The sequence below is a fragment of the Furipterus horrens genome, unplaced genomic scaffold, assembly GCF_987537825.1.
Source record: "Furipterus horrens unplaced genomic scaffold, mFurHor1.1.pri manual_scaffold_4, whole genome shotgun sequence".
NCBI lineage: Eukaryota > Metazoa > Chordata > Mammalia > Chiroptera > Furipteridae > Furipterus > Furipterus horrens.
This window is the reverse complement of record NW_028327174.1, coordinates 23,530,646-23,552,310: the sequence shown is the minus strand read 5'-3', so window position 1 is coordinate 23,552,310 and position 21,665 is coordinate 23,530,646.

Genomic DNA, 21,665 nt, shown 5'->3' with positions numbered 1-21,665 from the left:
GAGCCTCCTCCTCCATCCCCATGCCCTCCAGCCCTCACAGTCCAAGGCAATGCGGGTCTGCCTTCACTGGCATTGGAATCACAAGCTGAGGGTTTTCGTCTGCAACCAGGGGTGATCCTCAGGTGCTTCTCGCCCCCCCTTAAATACGAGTATCTGTAATTACCACTGTCCTGCCACTGGTCGCCGCTGCTGCCGCCACCAGCACAGCTCCACCTCTCTGCCCCGACTTCGCCCCTCCTACCCATCTGGACGAGTACCACTTGTTTATAACTTCATACGTTGGACTTCCATGTAGCTTTATATTCTGGAACTTCTGGTTATTTCTGGTTTTGTGGTAGTTGTATTCCTTTTTAGTTGTGGAGGGAGATGGAGCATATCAGTTTAGGCCTCTATCCTGGCCAGAAGTCCTGATGCCCATAAAAGAAAGACAACATAAACAAAATGTAGGCTCTTCATACAATTGGATATTTATTATTTGGCCTTAAAGAGGAAAGAGATCCTGTCACTTCCTACAACATGGATGAACCTTGAAGACATTATGCTAAGTAAAACAAGCCAATCACAAAAAGATAAAGTCTCTAATGAGGTATGTAAAGTAGTCAAATTCATAGAAACAGAAAATAGAATGGTGGTTGCCAGGGGCTGGAGAAAAGGAGAAATGGGGAGTTGTTTAATGGTTATAGAGTTTGTTTTGCAAGATGGAAAAATTTCTGGACCTCTGTTGTATGATACAACAATGTGAATACACTTGTCTTAGTCTGCTTTGACTGCCATATCAAAACACATTAGACTGAGTGGCTTAAACAACATTAGATTATTTTCTCACAGTCTGGACCTGGAAGTCTAAGATTAAGGTGACTAGTGAGAAGTCCCTCCTGCAACAGCCACCTTCTCACTCTGGTCTCACATGGTCTTTCCTCAGTGTATGTGTGCAGGAAGAAAGCGTGAGCTCTCTGGTATCTCTTCTTATAAGGACACCAATCCTATCAGATCAGGACCCACCATAATGACCTCATTTAACTTTAATTACTTCCTTAGAGACCCCACATCTAAATAGAGCCACACTGAAAGATTAAACATCCACATAGGGCTTCAATATATGAATTTGGGGGTGGAAGGGGATACAAATATTCAGTCTATCACACTTAAAATGGTTTTATTTTAAAGGAAATATAGGAACCAAGGCTTCTTGAGGAAATGACTAATTCTAGGGTCAGGGCAGGAGACATACAGGATGAGCCTTGAGCATCTTTTAGTCTTTTTAGTACTAGAAAATAAGGAAGTATTTAAAAAACAAAAATAAAAAAATAAGGGTATGTTACAAGGACCTAGGAACCAAATGAAAAAGGTCCCAAAGGCTAAATATGAAATAATTAGAGCAAAAAAAAAAGTATTAGATTATAAACCAGGAATTAAAAAATCTGATTCCATACTGACATATTTGAGACATAAAAATTGTACAGATAGTCCCTAACTGAAGATGGTTCAACTTAAAAATTTTTTTATTTTTCTATGTTGCAAAAGCAATATACATTCAGTAGAAACTTACTTCAAATTTTGATCTTTCCCCTGGCTAGCAATTGCGGTATGATACTCTCTTGGGACGCTGGGTAGAAGCATTGGGCCGCAGATCCCAGTCAGGCATGCAATCAGGAGGGTAAACAATCAATACTCTACAGTATATTCATTGTGTGAAATGATTTTACCCAATTGTAGGCTAATGTAATTGTTCTGAGCACATTTAAATTTGTGTTGGTTTATTTTACTTAGATAATGTCCTCCAGGTTTATATATATTGTTGTAAATACAGGATTTTCTTTTTATTTAAGGCTCAATAATTTCCTATTTTATATATGTATATATTTATAAAATGTCATATATATATGACATTGTCTTTAATCATTTATCTGCTGATGGACACTGAGGTTATTTCCATAACATGGTTACTACCAATAATGCTGTAATGAACATGGAAGTGCAGATATCTCTTTGAAATAGTAATTTTAGGAGACTTCTGGCCAAGATGGAGGCCTAGACTGACAAACTCCATCTCCCTCCACAACTAAGAAGGACTACAACTACTGCAAAACCAGAAATAATCAGAAGTTCCAGAAAATAAATGGAAGTCCAACATATGAAGTTATAAACAAGTGGTGCTCGTCCAGATGGCTACTAAGGGTGAAACCAGGGGCGGAGAGGTCAAGCTGTGCTGGTGGTGGTAGCTGAGGTGACAGGTGGCAGGACAGCAGTAAGCAAAGACACACGTATTTAAAGGGAGGCAAGAAGCGCCTAGGAGCACCCCTAGCTGCAGACCAAACCCATCAGCTTGTGATTCCAACGCCGGGGAAGGCAGAACCCCATTGCCTTGGACTGTGAGGGCTGGAGGGCATGGGGATGGAGGAGGAGGCTCCCGGTCTCTCAGCGGAGAGATAATGGCAGGAATCCATCTTGGACCCCCGCCCCCATACAAAGTGCCACAGTGTGGCGAGAAGGGTTGCCCAGTAGTGGCAAGTGCGTGTCACTCTGCCCCCTATAGCTTAGGAGGTGTGACAGCCCCGCCCAGGAAGTAAAAAACTGCCAAGATTGCAGGGATCATGATTGAGATCCCAATCACACAGCTGACCAGACAGCAAATATATGATCTATCAGACCAGCAGATAGATAATCTTTCAAAGGCTCAGTTCAGAGCAATAGTTATAAGAAAGCTTACAGACATAACAGCGGATCTTAAACAAGATGGGGAAGGAATTAAGGCTAGTCCTGCTGAGATGAACAAAAACACATACAAAACTAGTAGTGAGGGAAAGAAAACCAGGGATCAAATTTAAAAAATCAGAACATAGGGAAGAAACAAAGAGTTAACCAGTGCAGAAAGAGGAAACAAAAAGTGTGGAAAATGAGGAGAGGCTCAGAAACCTCTGGGACAGCTATAAACGGGCCAACATCCAAATCATAGCGCTGCCATAAGGTGAAGAAGAACTAGAAATTGAAAAATCATGTGAAAAATAACGAAGCAAAACTTCCCTAACTTGGGGAAGGAAATAAGACTTACAGGTCCAGGAAGCACAGAGAGTTCCAAAAAAACTGGACTCAGGGAGAACCACACCAAGACACATTATAATCAAAATGTCAAATGTTAAGGATAAAGAGGGAATCTTAAAAGCAACAAGAGAGAAGAAGAGAATTACATACAAAGGGGTCCCAATAAGACTGTCAGCTGATTTCTCAAAAGAAACTCTGCAGGCAAGAAGGGACTGGCAAGAAATATTCAAAGTAATGAAAAGCAAAAACATACAGCCACGGTTACTCCATCCAGCGAAGCTGTCATTCAGAATAGAAGGGCAGAGAAGGTGCTTCCAGGACAAAGTAAAACTGAAGGAATTCATCAGATGCAAATCACTATTATATGAAATGTTAAAGGGACGTGTTTAGGAGAAAGAGGATCAGAACTATGAACATTAAAATGAAAACTGTATCACAACAACCAACAACAGAAGCTAAGGAACTGAAACAAAGGCAAACTAAGTAGGCAACGAGAGTGGGAAAAGAATTATAGGTATGGGGAACACTAAGGGGGGAGGTCAGCGGGGAGGGGAAAGGGGGAAAAGAGAGGGAGATGGTACAGGAATTAAGAAGCATAGTAGGAGGGAGTGGAGTAGACAGGAAGATGTTGAGAAGAACTATATGCACAACCAATGGGCATGGACTAAGGGCGGGGACAACTGGAGGGAGGGGGGGTCACTGGGTGGAGGGGAACAAAGGGAAAAGAAATTGGGACAACTGTAACCAATAAAGCATATTTTAAAAAAAGAAATAGTAATTTTATTTCCTTCAGATATATACCTACAACTGGGATTGTTATATGGTTATTCTACCTTCAACATTTGGGGGCATCCATATTGTCTTCCATAGAAGCTATAACAATTTACAGTGGCATTCATTTTATTGATTGCTTCTTTCACTGTGCAGAAGCAATTACTTTATTGTAGTGCCACTTGCTTATTTTTACTTTTGTTGCCTATGCTTTTGGTGGACCTTCCAAAAAATCACTGATGAGACTAATGTCAAGGAGCTTTCCCCTTATATTTTCTGATAGGACTTTTATGCTTATAGGTCTTACTTTTAAGACTTCAATCCATTTTGAGTTGTTTTGGGGCATGATGTATATAAAGGGTCCAACTTTGTCCTGTTTCTTACAGATATCTAGTGTTTCCAAAATCATTTATTTGAGATCATCCCTTCTCCATTGTGTAAACTTGATTCCTTTGTCAGAAATTAGTTTACTGTATATATGTGAGGAATGGGATGATGAAGGCAAAATGAAACTGTTCTACCTATGCTTTTTATGGAATTATTCTCAAGTTTTTTGCTCCAGTGCATTGCTGATACTTCCTAAGTAACTCTTGAGATCTCCTAGAACTATTTTCATTAGTGGACAGCTGTCTAATCATTGTTCTTTGTGGAAGGATAAAGTCTGGGGTCTCCTACTCTGCCATCATGGTAATGTCACTCCCCTGAATCCATGCTGACTTAAATAAATGATTGAATATATAAAAAAGTGAGGGAGAAGTGATAAATCTTCCTTACAGAGATTTCAAATAATATATGCAGGTACTCTCCCCACATGATATACAATTCAATTCTCCTCCCCTTGAGTGTTGGCAAGACTTAACAACTTACTATCAAAGAATAATGTATGGACAGGGAATAACAGTAACTTTGCAGCAGAGATACCTGGCAAACACAACCTCAACCTCATAAACAGGGTTAACCATGTGAACCACCAGTGATAAATCTTGTTGATATCATGCACCTCTAATATCAAGCCATGAGAAAGGCACCTGACCACTAGGGTGTATTTTGTCAAACCCCATAACCTCAGTCTAAACGTGAATAAAGAGTAGGTAACATCAAATTGAGAGACATTCTACTAATAACTGACTCTGCAAATATATGAAGGTCATGAAAAATAAGGAAATATTAAGAAACTTTTACAGACCAGAGAACACTAATATGAAGATTAAATGCAAAATGGTATCCTGGATTAGATCCTGGATCAGAAAAAGGACATTAGTGAAAATCTGGTGAAATCAAAGAAAACCTGGAGCTAGTTGATAATAATGTAGCAGTGCTTATTTGTTAGCTTTGACAAATGTGTCATGATTATTTAAGATGTGAACATTAGGGGAAATAGGATGAATGATATAAAGAAATATCCTGTGCTGTCTTTAAACTTTTCAGTAAATTTAAAATTATTTCCAAAGAAAATTTTATTTAAAAGAAACAACATAATGCAGACTCTCTATAATGTAACATATTAATGTCCAGTATGAAATAAAAAGTTATAACAATGCAGAGAAATAAGAAAATGTGGGCCATAGTCCAGAGAAGAATCAGTAACTAGAAAAGAAACTTAAGATGACATAGACGTTGGAATTAGGAAACAAGGACTTTATAAATAATGTAAACATATTCAAAGATACAAAGGAAAATATGGTCATAGTGAATAAAAGACAAAGAAGAATCTATGCAGAGAAGTAGAAACTATTTTTTTAAAAACAACTGAATATTCTAAAGCAAAAAAGAAAAATATTCATAATTTTTTTAAAATAACTGAATGGGAGTCCTGGCTGGGTAGCTCAGTTGGTAGAGCATCTTTCTGATACACCAAAGTTGAGGGTTTGATCCCCAGTAAGGGCATATACAAGAATCAACCAATGAATGAATGCATAAATAAGTAAAACAATAAATGACTCTCTCTCTCCCTCTCTCTCTCTCTCTCTCTCTCTCTCTCTTTCCTCCTTCCTCTCTCTCAAATCAATATATAAATAACTGAATGCAAGTAACATCAAATTGGAGAGGGCAGAATAAAAGGTCAGTAAATGTGAAGACAGGTTGCTAGAAATTATCCCATACAAAAAGCAGAAAAAATGAACAGAGCCTCTGGTGATTTGTAAGACAACATCAAGTAGTATAACAAAAATGCTGTTGAAATCCCAAAAATACAATGGAGCAGAAAAAGAATTTGAAGAAGTAATGGTTAAATATTTCCCAAATTTAGTGTAAAACTTATAGATATGAAGAATAAACAAATGAAACGACATCAAACTAAGAAGCTTTTGCATAGCAAAGGAGACCATTAACAAAATGAAAGGGAAACCTACCTAGTGGGAGGCAATATTTGTAAATGATATATCTGAAAGGGGGTTAATATCCAAAAAATATAAGGAACTCACACAACTCAACATCAAAAAAACAAATTATTCCATTTTAAAAAGTGGAGAGAACCTGCAAAGACATTTCATCAAAGATGACATGCAGATGGCCAACAGACTCATGAAAAGATGTTCAACATCACTAATAATTAGGAAAATGCAAGTCAAAACCACAATGAAGTATACCTTACTCACATCAAAATAGCTATTATCAAAAAGACAAGAAATAAGCATTGACAAGACTGTGGATAAAAGGGAACCCTTGAGCACTGTGGGTGGGATTGTAAATTGGTGCAACCACTATGGAAAACAGTATGGAGAAACCTCAAAAAAATTAAAAATTGAACTACCAAATGACCTAGCAATTCCACTTCTGGGTATCAATCAGAAAAATCTTAAAAGCTAATTCAAAAGATATAGGCACCTCTATATTCATTGAAGGATTATTTATAAGAACCAGTATCTGGAAATGACCTAGGTGTTCACCAACAGAGAGACGGAATATATATATTGTCATTTGCAACATCATGGACAGACCTAGAGAGTATTGTGCTAAGTGAAAGTCAAAGATAAATACCAGGACTTCCGGCCAAGATGGAGGCTTAGACGGACACGCTAGGTCTCCCTCTACAACTAGAGAGGAATACAACTACTTCAAAACAAAGGATAACTAGAAATTCCAGAAAATAAAACTACACGGAAGCCCAACATATGAAGTTATAAACCAGCGGTGCCATTTGGGCAGGTAAGAGTTAAAGAGGGCAGCGCTGTTTGCGGTCGCACCTGGAGCAGCGGGGCGGCGAGGAATCCCGGCTGCAGTCAAGCCCCTGGCGGTGCGCGACCCCGGCGCTGGGGAGAGCGGCCGCAGCATCGCCTTGAACAGTGAGGCCCAGGGGGGCGGGAGGACGGATCCCGGTCTCCTAGCTGAATAACTGTGTGAATCCATCTTGGACCCCCGCCCCCATAGAAAGCACCACAGGGCTGCGAAATAGGTCGCGGACAGGCGCCAGTCGCTGAATTGTGACGCGTACACAGGCACTGCCCCCGACAGCCGGCCCAAGAAAACAAAACGCATCTGTCAAAATGAGGCAGACAACTATAGAAATCCCGGTGGCACAGCTCACCAGGCAACAGATAGAGAACCTGACAGATGAACAGATAAGAAACCTGTCAGAGGCTCAGTTCTGGGCCATTGTTATCAGGTGGCTTACAGAATTCACAAAAGAGCAGGAAAAAGATAAGAAAGAAGCAAAAAACATTCATAACGAAAGGAACAAAACCACATACGAGACAGATGGTGAGGGAAAAAAAATCCAGAGTTCATTTCAACAAACTGGAATATGGAGAAGGAACAAGCAGTCAACCAATGCAGAGAGAGGAAATGGGAAGCAACAATGAGAGGATCAGAAACCTCTGGGACAGCTATAAAAGGCCCAACATAAGAATCATTGGTTTGCCAGAGAGCGAGGAAGATGAACTAGAACTTGAAAAATTGAGTGAAAATATAATAAAGGAGAACTTCCCAGACTTGGGGAAGGGAATAGACTTGCAGGTCCAGGAAGCAAGGAGAGTTCCCAAGAGACTGGACCCAGGGAGAACCACTCCAAGACACATTATAATCAAAATGTCAAAAATTAAAGATAAAGAGAGAATCTTAAAAGCAGCAAGAGAGAAGAAAAGAATTATGTACAAAGGGGTCCCAATTAGACTATCAGCTGACTTCTCAAGAGAGACCCTACAGGCAAGAAGGGACTGGCAAGAAATATTCAAAGGAATGAAAATCCAAAACCTACAACCACGAATACTCTATCCAGCGAAATTGTCATTCAGAATAGAAGGACAGAGAAAGTGTTTCCAGGACAAAATAAAACTGAAAGAGTTCATTAGATCCAAACCACTGTTATATGAGATGTTAAAGGGACTGGTTTAAAAAACAGAAGCTAGGGAGATGAAACAAAGGCAAACTAAACAGGCAACGAGAGTGGAAAAGGAACTGTGGGTACGGGAAGCATATTGGGGGGAGGTCAACAGGGAGGGGGAGTGGGGAGAGAGAGGGAGATGATATAGGAATTGGGGATCATGGTAGGAGGGAATGGAATAGACAGAGAGAGGTTGGGAGGAACTGTATGCACAACTAATGGACATATTCTAAAAGGGGGGGACAACTGGAGGGAGGGGGGCCACCAAGTGGAGGGGAGCAGAGGGAAGGGAAATTGGCACAAATGTAATATTTTAATCAATAAAACACATTAAAAAAAAGATAAATACCATATTATTTCTCTTAAATGAATCTTCAAAAAAAAAGGGGGGGTAAACATATTTTATATGTCACTACCTATATAATTTTTGCCTCTGGCTACTTTTAAGATGTTCTCTCTCTCTCTCTCTCTCTCTCTCTCTCTCTCTCTCTCTCTCTCTCTCTGTCTCTGTCTCTCTCCCTCTCTCTCTCTCTTTTTAATCCCCACCTAAGGACATGCTTACTGATTTTAGAAAGAGGGGAAGGGAGAGAGTAAGAGAGGTAGATAGAGAGGGAGGGAGAGAGAGGAAGACAGATAGGGAGAGAGAGGGAGAGAGAGAGAACATTGGTTACCTCTCAATCGGTTGCCCCTCATACATGCCCTAACTGGGGATCAAACCCACAACCTCGGTATGTGCCCTGTCCAGGAGTCAAACTTGGAATCTTGTTCTACAGGATGATGCTCCAACCAAATGAGCCACACTGGCCAGGGCAAGATGTTCTCTTTACCACTTTTTTTCAGCAGCTTAATGATAATGTATCTTGGTATACTTTTCTTCATCTTTCTCCTGATTAATGTTCATTGAGCATCTTTGATTTGTGAATTTATATTTTCATTAAATCTAGAAATATTTTAAACAATATATTTTGTCCTCTTTATGAAAAGTTAATCATAAATATGTTATATTGCTTGATATTTTACCCTAGGTAACTAAAGTTCTGGAGTTTCTTGGGAACAAGAGGGACATCTTTGTGTTTGTTTTAGATATTTTCTAATGATATGTCTTCAAGTTAACTAATCTTTCCTTCTGCAGTTTCTCATTTACTGTTGATTTCATCCACTGTATTTTCAATGCATCATTTCAAATATTGTTATTTTTGATTCTAAAAGCATGGTTTTGGTAATATTTAAAATAGCTTGCATTTTTCTCATCATGTTCAATTTTCCTCTATCTTCAAAACATATGATGTGTATTTATAATAGCTGTTTTAACATCCTTTCTGTGACTTTTCTCATCTTTGTCATTTCTGAGTCATTTGCAAAATAAGTTTTTCACAATAATTTCACTTATAAAAGCATCAAGATATATAAGTACTTTGGAATAAATGTAACAAATGATATGTAATACCTCTACATTGAAAACTATAAAACATTGCTGAAATAAATTAGGTAAGATCTAAATAGAGAGTTGTATCCAGCTCATGAATTATAAACCTCAACATTGTTAAAATGTCAGTTTTCCCAAAATTATCTTCACATTCACGTTAATCTCAATTATAATTGCAGCAAGGTTTTTAAATAGAAATTGACAGGCTTATTCTAAAATATGAAATGAAAAATGTCCAGAATAGCCAAAACAATCTTGAAAAAAAAACTAGAGGAATAAAGACAGTGTGTTGTTGGTGTAATAATTAACAAAGAGATCACTGGAACAGAATTAAGTCCAGAAAGAGAGCCATATTTATACAGTCAACTGATTTTCAACAATGCTTCAAACAATGGAAAGAAAGAAAAGTCAACAAATGTTACTGAAAGAATACCTATCCATGTGGAAAAAAATTTTACCTCAACCCTAACTAACTTAATCATAGACAAAATTAATTCAAAATTGATTATAGACATAAGCATAAAAGCTAAAACTGTAAAGCTTCTTAGAAGAAAATGGAGATACAACCCAAATGCCCATCAAAAGAGCATATAAACAAGTTGTGAAATATTCATACAATATAATACTGTTCAGCAGAAAAGAAACCTGCTACTGATAAATGCAACAAGATAATCTCACAGACTTCTGGCCAAGATGGAGGCATAAGCCAACACGCTCTGTCTCCCTCCACAACTAAAAAAGACTACAACTACCACAAAACCAAAAATAACCAGAAGTTCCAGAAAATAAAGCTACATGGAAGCCCAATGTATGAAGTCATAAACAAGTGGTGCTCATCCAGATGGGTAGGAAGGGCGAAACCACGGCTGAAAGATCGAACTGTGCTGGAGGCAGCAGCTGCAGCAACGAACAATGGGACCCGGTAAGCACAGACACCCGTATTTGGGGGTAGGAGAGAACCTGGGAGCCGGCCCTGGCTGCAGACCAGACCTGTCGGCTCGTGATTCCTACGCCAGGGAAGGCAGACCCCATTGTCTCGGACTGAGAGGCCCGGAGGGTGTGGGAACAGAGTAGGAGGCTCCCGGTTTCTCAGCGGAGAGTAACATCAGGAATCCAACTTGGGCCCCCACCCCCACGCAAAGTGCCACAGTGTGGTGAGAAGGGTCGCCAGGTTGTGATGAGCACACAAGGCTCCACCCAATATAGCATAGGAGGTGTAACAGCGCCCCGCCCAAGAAGGAAAGATAAACAAAACGGTCAGAATGGCAGAATTAATTATTGAAATACCAATCACGCAGCTAACAAACAAATAAAAGCCACTTCCAGCCAAGATGGAGGCTTAGACGGACATGCTCGGTCTCCCTCTACAACTAGAGAAAAATACAACTACTTCAAAACAAAAGATAACTAGAAATTCCAGAAAATAAAACTACACGGAAGCCCAATGTACAAAGTTATAAACCAGCGGCGCCCTTTGGGCAGGTAGGAAGAGCGAAAGGGGGCGGTGCTGTTTGCGGTAGCACCAGGGACAGCGGCAGGAAGAGCAATCACGGCTGCAGTCGAGCCCCAGCAGCTCCCAACCCCAACGCTGGGAAGAGCAGCCACCACATCGTCTTGGAGGTGAGGCCCGGACAGCGGGAGGACGGATCCCAGTCTCCTAGCAGAATAATGGCAGGAATCTATCTTGGACCCACGCCTCCACACAAAGCACCACAGCATTGTGAAATAGGTTGCGGATCACCACCGGTCACTGGGTAGTGACAACAAAGGGCCACAGCGGGGTGAAAAAGGTAGCAGATTGCCGCCGGTCGCTGGGTTGTGACAAGTACACAAGCACTGCCCCCTATAGCTGGCCCAAGAAAGCAAAACGCATCTGTCAAAATGATGCAGACAACTATAGAAATTACGGTGGCGCAGCTCACCAGGCAACAGATGAAGAATCTGACAGATGAACAAATAAGAAACCTGTCAGAGGCTCAATTCAGGGCCATTGTTATCAGGTGGCTTACAGAATTAACAAAAGATTTGGAAAAAGATGAGAAAGGATTGAAAAAACACTTATGCTGAAAAGAACAAAACCACATACGAGACAGATGGTGAGGAAATAAAATCCAGAGTTCAAATCAACAAACTGGAACATAGAGAAGGAACAAACAGTCAACCAGTGCAGAGAGAGGACACAGGAAGCAAGGAAAATGAGGAGAGGATCAGAAACCTCTGGGACAGCTATAAAAGACCAAATATAAGAATAATTGGTTTGCCAGAGGGCAAAGAAGATGAAGTAGAAATTGAAAAATTAAGTGAAAATATAATAAAGCAGAACTTCCCAAACTTGGGGAAGGAAATAGATTTACAGGTCCAGGACGCACAGAGAGTTCCAAAAAAACTGGACCCAGGGAGAACCACTCCAAGACACATTATAATCAAAATGTCAAAAGTTAAAGATAAAGAGAGAATCTTAAAAGCAGCAAGAGATAAGAAAATATCATGTACAAAGGGGTCCCAATTAGACTAACAGCTGACTTCTCAAGGGAGACCGTGCAGGCAAGAAGGGACTGGCAAGAAATATTCAAAGTAACAAAAAGCAAAAACCTACAACCATGAATACTCTATCCAGCGAAACTGTCATTCAGAATAGAAGGGCAGAGAAAGTGCTTCCAGGACAAAATAAAACTGAAGGATTTCATTAGATCCAAACCACTATTATATGAGATGTTAAAGGAACTGGTTCAGAAAAAGGAGGATCAAAACTATGAACACTAAAATAAAAACTGTATCACAAGAAACAACAACAGAAGCTAGGGAATTGAAACAAAGGCAAACTAAACAGGCAACGAGAGTGGAAAAAGAACTATAGGTATGGGGAGCAGGGAGGGGGAAGGGGGAAAGGGAGGGAGATGGCACAGGAATTAAGAAGCATAGCAGGAGGGAATGGAGAAGATAGGAAGAGGCTGAGAAGAACTATATGCACAACCAATGGACATGGACTAAAAGGGGGGACACCTGGTGGGAGGGGGAGCCACCGGGTGGAGGGGAGCAGAGGGAAGGGAAATTGTGACAACTGTAACCGTATAATCAATAAAACACATTAAAAAGAAAAAAAACAAATAAAAGACTTGACTGATGAACAAATAGCGGATCTTCCTGAGGCTCAGTTCAGAGCTATAGTCATAAGGCAGCTCACAGACCTAACAGCGGGGCTGAGTCAAGACAGGGAAGGAATGAAGGCTAGTCCTGCTGAAATGAACAAAAATACATACAAGACAAGTAGTGAGGAAGGAAAATCCAGGGATCAAATCAACAAATCGGAACATAGGGAGGGAACAAACAGTCAACCAGAGCAGAAAGAGGAAACAAAAAGTGAGGAATATGAGGAGAGGCTCAGAAACCTCTGGGACAGCTATAAGCGAACGAACATTTGAATTATAGGATTGGCAGAGGGTGAAGAAGAAAAACTAGAAATTGAAAAATTATGTGAAAAAAATAATGAAGCAGAACTTCCCTAACTTGGGGAAGGAAATGAACTTACAGGTCCAGGAAGCACAGAGAGTTCCAAGAAAACTGGATCCGCGGAGAACCACACCAAGACACATTGTCATCAAAATGTCAAAAATTAAAGATAAAGAGAGAATCTTAAAAGCAGCAGAAGAGAAGAGAAGAATTATGTACAAAGGGGTCCCAATTAGACTATCAGCTGATTTCTCAAAAGAAACTCTGCAGGCAAGAAGGGACTGGCAAGAAATATTCAAAGTAATGAAAAGCAAAAACCTACAACTACGATTACTCTATTCAGAAAAGCTGTCATTCAGGATAGAAGAGCAGAGAAAGTGTTTCCAGGACAAAGTAAAACTGAAGGAGTTTGTTAGATCCCAACCACTGCTATATGAGATGTTAAAAGGACTTGTTTAGAAGAAGGAGGATCAAAACTATGAACATTAATATGAAAACTGTATCACAACAACCAACAACAGAAGCTAGGGAATCGAAACAAAGACAAACTAGGCAACAAGAGTGGAAAAAGAATTATAGGTACAGGGAACATATTAGGGGGAGGTCAGCCGGGAGGGGGAAAGGGGGAAAGGAAGGGACATGATCCAGGAATTAAGAAGCATAGTACGAGGGAGTGGAGTAGACAGGAAGATGTTGAGAAGAACTATATGCACAACCAATGGGCATGGACTAAGAGGGGGACAACTGAAGGGAGAGGGTGTCACGGGGTGGAAGGAAGCAGGGGGAAAAGAAATTGGGACAACTGTAACAGCATAATCAATAAAAGAAAAGAAAAAAAAGATAATCTCACATACATTATATTGAGTGAAAGAAGCCAAACATAGTATATGATTCAATTTTATATAAAATTACAGAATAAGCAAAGCTGATCAACAGTGAAAATATCAGAGCAATACAGTAGTTGCCTCTAGGGCTAGGTGAAAGGGACATGAGGAAATATTCTTGGGTGATGAAAATCTACTAAATTTTGATTATGGGGTGGTCACAGTTATGATACATTTGTCAAGATTCACTGAACTGCATACTTAAGAGTTATACATTTTATGATTTGTAAATTTTGCTTCGACAACAACAAAATGGAACTTTAAACAAACAGTGCACTCTAATTAGTAGGCTTGCTTTATACAATGGTATGACTTAGTTATAAAACTACTTCCTGTGTTTTCTTATGTGTGAGCAAATGTGTAAATAGATTGAGCATAATGGGAGCCTGGTTTCTCACTCTGAGAAAGATACATAGATTTCCTAACTCTACTGATAACGACTAAAGCAATGACAGACAAGCAGCAATAAATACACCTTATAATCAGATATTGGTTTCTCAGTACCATTCTCTACAAAAAGAAACCAGGCCCCTTGGAGATATACTGATTCTAGGGTAAGAAAAGTACAAGATAAACACGGAACACTTACATGCCCCAACGTAAATAATTGCTCAAAAATTAATAGGGAAATGTCCAAAGGAGCCACCATAAACAGGCTTCCCATAAACAAGCTTCCCACTAGTACTTCAACCCACACCCTCCAGCAACTTTTCTGTTACCACATCAGTAGATTGCTTGTTCCTGTGGCAGGAACCACACCCTCTTCAAAGGTCTGAATTTCTACCCTGTGGTTGGGAAAATAAGTTTTCAAGTTATTTTCTTGTTAACACTTCTTCAGTCCTGGAGATAATAGCTGCATTTTGTAGTTGCTACTGCTGTATAACTTTCATATAACTTAAGAGTTCTTTTTTACCCCTTTTAGGAACTGATTCTTTTTTAACTAGAACATAATTCTTTTATTAATTTTTTTCCTTAAAATCACTGGTGTGGTATCTGTTTGTTTTCTGATTGAATCTTGACTGATATAAAACACATCACTTATTTCTTAGGCCTATCCAAAAAATGCACACCTGCCCTAGCTGGGTGACCCAGTTAGAGAATCGCCCCATGTACCAAAAAGTTGTGAGTTTAATACCCTGTCAGGGCACATACCTAGGGGTGCAGGTTCAGTTTCCAGTAGGTGGGTGTATGAGAGGCAAAGAATCAATGTTTCTCTCTCACATCAATGTTTCTCTTTCCCTTTCTCTCTTTCTTTCTCTCTCTCTCTTCTTCTCTCCCCCACCCAGCTTTCCTCTCTCTAAAATCAATGAAATCTATTTTTGGATGAAAATTAAAATAAAATAATGCATACATAAACATAATCATGAAGAAACATCAGACAAACCCCAAATAAGAGACTTTTCACAAAATAAATGACCTGTACTTTTCAGAATTTCAAAGTCAAATAACATTTTTTAAGTATAATTTTATTGATTATGCTGTTATAGTTGTCCCAATTTCTTTTCCTTTTGTTCCCCTCCACCCAGTACCCTGCTTCCCTCCAGCAATCGCACCCCCGATATGCATGTCTATGGATCATGCATATAAGTTCTTTGGCTTCACCCTTTCCTATATTAAATTCCCCCTGTCTATTTTGTACCAACCAATTATGCTTCTTAATCCCTGCACCATTTCCCCATATCTCCCCCTACCCCCTCCCAGCTGATAACCCTCCAAATGACCCCCATACCTGTGATTCTGTTTCTATTGTGGTTGTCCACTCAGTTTGTTAGGAGTGTGTGTGTGTGTGTGTGTGTGTGTGTGTGTGTGTGTTTTAGGTTCTGTTGTTGATAGTTGTGACTTTATCATTTTAATGTTTATAGTTTTGATCCTCTTTTTCTTAAAGAAGTCCCTTTAACATTTCATATAATAAGGGCTGGGTGATAATGAACTCCTTTAGCTTTACCTTGTCTGGGAAGCACTTTATCTGCCCTTCCATTCTAACTGACAGCTTTGCTGGACAGAGTAATCTTGGTTGTAGGTCCTTGCTTTTCAACACTTAGTATACTTTTTTAAATTTTCGTATTTTAATTATGATGTGTGTTGGTGTGGACCTCTTTAGGTCTAACTTGTTTGGGACTCTCCATGCTTCCTGGACTTGTATGTCTATTTCCTTCACCAAATTTGGGGAGTTTTCCTTCACTATTTTTTCACATAAGCTTCCAATTTTTTGCTCTCCCTCTTCTCTGTCACCCCTATGATTCAGACATTGGCATGTTTAAAGTTGTCCCAGAGGTTCCTAAGCCTCTCCTCATTTTTTTTCAATTCTTGTTTCCTCATTCTGTACTGGTTAACTGTTTATTTCTTCCTTATGTTCCAAATCATTGATTTGAACCCTGATTTCCTTCCCTTCACCATTGCTTTCGTGTGGATTTTCCTTCATTTCACTTAGCATAGCCTTCACTTCTTCCCTTCTGTGGTTGCTGTACTCAAGCATATCTGTCAAGTCTGTGAGTATCTTTAACACCAGTATTTCGAACTCTGCATCTATTAGGTTGGCTACCTCCTTGTCTTAGTTCTCCCACTGGAACCTTGATCTGTTCTCACTTTTAGGCCATACTCTTTGTTTCCTCAACTTGAAAGCCTTCTGTGTTTGTCTCTGTGTCTTAGGTAGAGCTGTCGCACCTGTTACATTGCAAGGGGTGGAGCCTTAGGTATCCATCAGTGGGGGGCAACCTGTCTCACCACATTTTGGTGTGGTATGTGGGGAAGGGGTATGAAAGGGAACAATGCCCCATGCTCAGCACTCACCCCGTTTCCAGGCACTTCTCCCACTTCTGTATGGAACTGGCACCTCTCTAGCTGTTGCCCTGATCGTGGTTCCCAGAGTGGGTGGGTCTGTGGATGTTCTAGGACCATGGGGTCCCTCTAAACAAATGGACTCTGCTGAGAGACCAGCAGTTTCTTCCACCATGCCAAGCCCCACTGGTTTTCACAGCTAGAAGCAATGAGGCTTTATTTCACTGTTGCTGCAACCAGGAGCTACACAGTCTGATGTGGTGCTGGGAGAGCTCCCTAGGTGTCCCTCCTTACATTTTTTAATGTGTGACTGCGCTTTCTGCTGGCCAACCACAGCCACTATTGCCACTACTGCCACCACCACCTCCACACCTAGTTCTCTCCACCCTGGCTCTGCTCCTCCTACCTGTCTGGATGAGTATTTCTTCTTTATATCTTTGTTTGTTGGACTTCCATGCAGCTTGATTTTCTGGAACTTCGGTTGTCTCCAGTTTTGAGGTAGTTGTAGTTCTTCTTAGTTGTGAAGGGAAACATAGCGTATCTCCCTATGCCTCCATCTTGGCCGGAAGTCTCAAGATTTATTTTAATGACAATTAATTGCAATGTGTGACTCTGACTTGTCTTCTGTGGTTGGGAATGGGTAGTAATTGTAAAGAGTATTTGCTCTGACCAGGGTGGCTCATTTGGTTGGATTTCCCACAAAGCAAAAGGTCTCTCAGGTCAATTCCAGTCAGAGCACATGCCTGAGTTCTGGGTTTGGTGCCCAGTCAGAACACATGAGAAGCAATCAGTTGATATTTCTCTCCTTCTCTCTCTCTAGCAACCCCTCTCTAAAAATAAAGAAAAACTTTTTTATTGTAAAGAATATTTATTGAGACAATTGAGGAAATTTTGAATATGGCCTATGGGTTATATAATAATATTGTATCAATGTTACAGTTCCTAATTTTCATAATTATACTGTAGTAAAGTAAGAGAATGTCCTTATTCTTTGGAAATATACACTGATGTGTTCAGTGGTAATATAGAACTTATTCTTAAATTGTTCAAAATAATCATGTGTATGTGTGTGTCTATAGGGAGGAGAGAAAGAGAGAGACTAATTAAGCTAATGGGCAACATATGAACAATTAATTATTGGATCTAGGTAAACTACATGAAAGTTCTTTGTACTCTTCTTGCATCTTTTCTAAAAATGTTAAATTATTTTAAAATTGAAAATTACCAAACACAAAAATATATTTATTCCTTGAAATACGTTAAATGTGATTTTATTTTATTTTACTGTGATTGCTTTAAAAGAAAGGAACCAATAAAAATTCAAAATTGAAATGTTTCAAGATGTCAAGTTAAATATATGAATAACAAGACTAAGAAACTAATGTAGGAGAGGATCAAATTTTCCTTCTTCTCTTCTAGTTTATTTGACTGGTCTAATAATTAAGTTGGCATAAGACAGAATAAAAGGAGCAAATCCTATAACACAAAACTCAAACACAATAAAGTTTCTAACAAAGCTCCCACCTTGGAGTCAACAAAAACAAACAACCAGACATCAAACTATACTACAAAGCCACTGTGATCAAAACAGTTTGGTACTGGCTTAAGAACAGAAATATAGATCAATGGAACAGAATAGAGAGCCCAGAAATAAACCCAGGACTATATGGTCAACTAATATTTGACAAAGGGGAAAGGACCATAAAATGGAGTGAGAAGAGCCTCTTCGACAAATGGTGCTGGGAGAACTAGACAGGGACACACAAAAAAATGAAACTAGACCACCAATTTACACCACACACCAGAATAAACTCAAGATGTATCAAAGACTTAAATGTAAGCTCTGACACCATAAAAGTCCTAGAGGAAAACATAGGCAGGAAAATTTCAGATATCCCATGTAGCAATATTTTGACCAATACATCTCCTGAGGCAAGGGAAATAAAGGAAAGAATAAACAAATGGGACTACATCAAACTAAAGAGGTTCTGCTCAGCAAAAGAAAACAACAGCAAGATGAAAAGGAAACCAACCATATGGGAAAACATATTTGTCAATGACACCTCAAACAAGGGATTGATCTCCAAAATATATAAAGAACTTACACATCTCAACACCAAGAAGACAGACAGCTCAATTAAAAAATGGGCAAAAGACCTGGACAAACACTTCTCCAAGGAGGATACACAGAAGGTCCATAGACACATGAAAGAATACTCAACATCACTAGCTATCAGAGAGATGCAAATAAAAACCACAATGAGATACCACTTTACACCTGTCAGAATGGCCATCATCAACAAATCAACAAACAAGTGCTGGCGAGGATGTGAAGAAATGGGATCCCTACTATTGGTGGGAATGCAGACTGGTGCAGCCACTATGGAAACCAGTATAGAATTACCTCAAAAAACTAAAATGGAACTGCCTTTTGAACCAGCGATTCCATAGCTAGGATAATACCCAAAAAATCCTGAAACCCCAATTCAAAAGAACTTATGTACCCCTATGTTCATAGCAGCACTGGTTACAATAGCTAAGTGCTGGAAACAGCCTAAGTGCCCATCTGTAGATGAGTGGATCAAAAAACTGTGGTACATTTACACAATGGAGTACTATGCAGCAGAAAGAAAGAAGGAACTCCTGCCATTTGCAACAACATGGATGGAACTAGAGAGAATTATGCTTAGTGAAATAAGCCAGGCAATGAAAGAAAACTACTATATGATATCACCTAATACGGGAAACTAAGGAACAACACAAATGAACTAAATTGAACAAGGAACAGAATAACAGTTATCAGGGGGGAGGGAGGGAAGGGGGATAAGTAAGGGAAGGGTTTAGTCAAAGAACGTGTATAAATGACTCATGGACATGGACAACGTGGGGTGATATGACTGTGGGAGAAGGAGTGGGCTGGGTGGGGGGGAGCAATGGGGGAAAAATGGGACAACTGTAATTGAAAACAAACAAACAAACAACAACAAAAACACAGGTCTGGGACAATTATCAAAGCAATTAATTAAAGAAAGAATTCAGAATACCTAGATCATTTAAGCACCTTCCCCTCTTCTGCCTATAGTAAACAGGAGGCATCCTCAGCGTTTGATTTTAGGACTAAAGTACTAGCATTGCTTTCTAAATAAAATGAAAAATTAATCTTGTGTGTGGGAGGAGGGTGTGAGCATGGGTGTAGTGTGGGGCAGGGGGTGTCCTTGTTAATGAGGCTAGAGAGAGGCAAAGCAGAAAGGCAAAAAAGAACTGCTGATTTCAACTTTTGCTCTGGCAAGGACCTTGAAGTTGGTTCTGACACAGATAGCTCCCAGAATGGGCACTGAAACCTGAAAAGCAGGGAGGTAACCCAGGTTATTTGCACCTGGATGGAAAGTGAAGCTCTCCCTTTCTCCCACTCCCTCAAAAGACAGGTTATTCAATCTACTCAACTGCATCTTTGGACCTTTCCCCACTTCCAACAAGAACACTTCCCTCCCTCCAGCCCAATGATGTCTAAGCAGTGACTAAGAGGCAAGATCTCTGAAATCAAAACTTATTCAGGAAACTTATTTCTGGCCAAGATGGAGGCGTAGACAGACATGCTGCATCTCCCTCCACAACTAAGAAGGAATACAACTACCTCAAAACTAGAGACAACCAGAAATTCCAGAAAATCAAACTGCGTGGAAGTCCAGCAAACAAAGATATAAAGAAGAAATACTCATCCAGACAGGTAGGAGGGGCGGAGCCAGGGCAGAGAGGACACGGTGTGGTGGCGGCAGCAGTGGCTACAGAGGCAGGCCAGCAGAAAGCGCAGTCATATGTTTTAAAAAATCAGGAGGGACACCTGGGGAGCATTCCCAGCTCCTAACTGGACCTGGTACCGGAGAAAATGAAGTCTCATTGCTTCTGACTGTGCAGACCAGTGAGGGTTGGGGTGGAGAAAGAAACTGCCAGTCTCTCAGCAGAGTCCGCTTGTTTAAAGGGCCCCAACAGTCCTAGAATGTCCGCAGACCCACCCACTCTGGGAACGATGGCCAGGGCAGCAGCTAGAGGGGCGCCAGTCCAGTGCGGAAGTGGGAGAAGTGCCTGGAAAAGGGGCGAGTGCTGGGCAGGTGGCATTGTTCCCTCTTGGACCCCTCCCCCACATACAGTGCCACAATGTGGTGAAACAGGTCGCCCTGTACTGACCAATTCCTAAGGCTCCACCCCTTACAATGTAACAGGAGCAACAGCTCTACCTGGGACTCGGAGGCAAATAAACACAGAAGCCTGTCAGAATGAGGAGACAGAGAAGTATGGCTCAAAAGGGGAAATGGATCAAGGTTCCAGTGGGAGAACTAAGCAACAAGGAGATAGCCAACCTAACAGATGAGGAGATAGACAACCTAACAGATGCAGAATTCAAAACACTGGTGATAAAGATGCTCACAGGCTTGACAGATATGCTTGAGTATGGCAGACGCATAAGGGAAGAAGTGAAGGCTATGCTAAGTGAAATGAAGGAAAATCCACACAAAACCAATGGTGAAGGGAAGGTAACCTGGGTTCAGATCAATGATTTTGAACATAAGGAAGAAAAAAACAGTCAACCAGTGCAGAATGAGGAAGCAAGAAGTGAAAAAAATGAGGAAAACTTCCCAAATTTCGTGAAAGAGATGGACATACAGGTCCGGGAAGAACGGAGAGTCCTGGGCGAGCTGGACCCAGAGGGGACCACACCAGGACACATCATGATTGAGATGCCAAAGGTGAAAGATAAAGAGTCCTGGGGGCATCAAGAGAGAGGTGGAGAGTTACCTGCAGGGGGGTGCCTATAGGACTACCAGCTGATTCCTCAGAGGACACTTTGCAGGCAGGAAGGGACTGGCAAACAGTATTCAATGTGATAAAAGGCAACCTGCAAGCAGGATTACTCTATTCAGCAACGCTATCATTTGGAATGGAAGGGTAGATGAAGTGCTTCCCAGACAAGGTAAAGCTAAAGGAGTTCGTCATC